This window comes from Anoplophora glabripennis, unplaced genomic scaffold (genome assembly GCF_000390285.2).
Source record: "Anoplophora glabripennis isolate ALB-LARVAE unplaced genomic scaffold, Agla_2.0 scaffold2909, whole genome shotgun sequence".
In the NCBI taxonomy this organism is placed as follows: domain Eukaryota; kingdom Metazoa; phylum Arthropoda; class Insecta; order Coleoptera; family Cerambycidae; genus Anoplophora; species Anoplophora glabripennis.
This window is the reverse complement of record NW_019418983.1, coordinates 1-3,165: the sequence shown is the minus strand read 5'-3', so window position 1 is coordinate 3,165 and position 3,165 is coordinate 1.

Genomic DNA, 3,165 nt, shown 5'->3' with positions numbered 1-3,165 from the left:
GTTGTCATTTTCTGGTTAGGCAAAATCACAGCGTAATGTAAATCAGCTGGTTCACATCGTGGAAAGCGTATTAAAACAGATACAGGGTTCGTAGCGGCCGGGAAAACCGGGAATACCGGGAAAAGTCAGGGAATTCGTTATTCTTCATAAAAAACAGGGAATAGTCAGGGAATTTTAAAAATATTCATGAAAGTCAGGGAATTTGATGTTTGCAACTGGAAATTTTGTGAAAGCCGGCCCTGTGTTCTTGAAAGAGAAAACTATTTGTGGTTTTGAAACCTTTATAAGAGGTTCTTAGGGTATAAAAAAGATTATGGAGTCCAGTCGAGAAAAAATTTAATGCATAAACACCAATTAGTATGTAAAAATGAACTACAAGTGACCTGGATTTTATTTTTATAAGTCAGGGAAAACCTGGAAAAGTCAGGGAATTTTTCATTACTTTTGAACTATGAACCCTGCCTTTGCATTAATGGTATGTGCTTTATGAAGCTTTAACTTACCCAGTTTTCACTATGCACCCTCGATGTCCATATAAACTGAAAGTTTGGAACATTAATTTTGAAAACTGCATAGGAGAGTGAAAAGTTAAACTCCCAATTTCGTGAGTGTTTTTTGAAATTTAGTACCTTGCGTAATTATTTTGTTTACTTTTCAACTCGTGAATGATTCTCTCTTAAATAGGCATATACAGGGTGTAACAAAATACTTGATCAAATTTTAAAGAGGGATGCTACGTTACAGGTCAATAAAGAGATATTTATTGAGATGGAATTCTAAGAAAGTTATCGGAACTACTGTAACAATGGGCTTGTCTCAAAATTTTCTTCCAATGTCTTGATATCTTTGGTGTCGAATGTGGATGGCAGGGGCATACCTTGAAATTTTTTGCCAGTGTCTTTCTATCTCGGGTGTCGAATGCGGTTAATTCCAAGAAAGTGACGCAGGGGTTTGCTTGGAATTCTATGTCAACAAATCGTATCGTATGGACTGTAACTCTACTAACATTTTCATTTCTGTTTTTATTATGTCTCAAGTGGCATGAATCATACTAAGACAAAAATGGGGAATTTTGCACTATTTTTCATATCGCATTTTGGTAATTATTTACTTTAATGGCACTCTCCAATTTTCACAAAATTTTGTCTACCCCCCTATNAGGGGATAAAAAATATTATGGAGTCCAGTCGAGGAAAAATTTAATGCATAAACACCAATTAGTATGTAAAAATGAACTACAAGTGACCTGGATTTTATTTTTATAAGTCAGGGAAAACCTGGAAAAGTCAGGGAATTTTTCATTACTTTTGAACTATGAACCCTGCCTTTGCATTAATGGTATGTGCTTTATGAAGCTTTAACTTACCCAGTTTTCACTATGCACCCTCGATGTCCATATAAACTGAAAGTTTGGAACATTAATTTTGAAAACTGCATAGGAGAGTGAAAAGTTAAACTCCCAATTTCGTGAGTGTTTTTTGAAATTTAGTACCTTGCGTAATTATTTTGTTTACTTTTCAACTCGTGAATGATTCTCTCTTAAATAGGCATATACAGGGTGTAACAAAATACTTGATCAAATTTTAACGAGGGATGCTACGTTACAGGTCAATAAAGAGATATTTATTGAGATGGAATTCTAAGAAAATTATCAGAACTACTGTAACAATGGGCTTGTCTCAAAATTTTCTTCCAATGTCTTGATATCTTTGGTGTCGAATGTGGATGGCAGGGGCATACCTTGAAATTTTTTGCCAGTGTCTTTCTATCTCGGGTGTCGAATGCGGTTAATTCCAAGAAAGTGACGCAGGGGTTTGCTTGGAATTCTATGTCAACAAATCGTATCGTATGGACTGTAACTCTACTAACATTTTCATTTCTGTTTTTATTATGTCTCAAGTGGCATGAATCATACTAAGACAAAAATGGGGAATTTTGCACTATTTTTCATATCGCATTTTGGTAATTATTTACTTTAATGGCACTCTCCAATTTTCACAAAATTTTGTCTACCCCCCTATTTTCGATGGTGCTGAACACGAATCTGAAGTTTTTTTTGTGCAGTCGAACCCAGTTTTTGAGAAAAAAATTTTTCAAAATTCTATCCAGAATATTTCAGATAACACTATGTAGAACTCTGTATATTTTATGTAGCTTTCAGAACATCTATAATAAACAATCAACATTGTTTAAGAAACACATTTTCCCAAATTTGAACTAAAAAAAAAATATGTAGTTAATAAATAAAATTATAGTAACTTTATGTGGGATGAACAGAGATGAATGACAGTGGGGGAACTCAATGTTGTCATCACGAATTACAAATGGCGGATTTAAACTACAAAATTTAGATTTATTAAATACATATTTTTTTACTTGAAATTTACGAAAATGTGTTTCGTGAACAGTGTTAATTGTTCATAACAGATGTTCTGAAAGCTACATAAAATATACAGAGTTCTACATAGTGTTATCTGAAATATCTAGGTTAGAATTTTCAAAAAAATTTTTCTTGAAAACTGAAAACAAAAAAACTTCAGATTCGTGTTCAGCGCCATCGAAAATAGGGGGGTAGACAAAATTTTGTGAAAATTGGAGGTGGTGCCACTAAAGTAAATAATTACCCTCATTTTTTCCATTTAAGACTACAAAATTCATCTGTTGTGTTTTTTATATAAATTGACAATTTCTAAGTACAAATTGTTAAAGCTGGTTCATGTTGGAATAAAATTTGAATTCCTTATGCGAAAAAAAAATTATCAAGTTTACTATTCAGTTTACATCTTGCGATTAACCATAAATAAAATTTAAAAATTAATTCAAACAAAATATAAAAATGGAACATGTGGTTTAATACATTCATAATTTACAGGATTTGGTAAAAATTCCCTCTAATTTTTCAGGATTTTCCAGTAATACTTCATTTTTATAAAAATAGGAAAATTGCACTATTTTTTTATGAATCTGCTATTGGGCAACAATTAAATAAGACATTTTTTTGTATAAAAAAAAACCTAAATTTAAAAATTCTCCTTAAAATGGGAGTAAAATTTTACACAAGTTCCTGGAAAAAAAATTGTGTAAATTTAAATTTTTTTATATTTAATGCATCTTGAATAATTAAAATAAATATTTTTAAAAATTTCAACTTGGACAATTATCTCG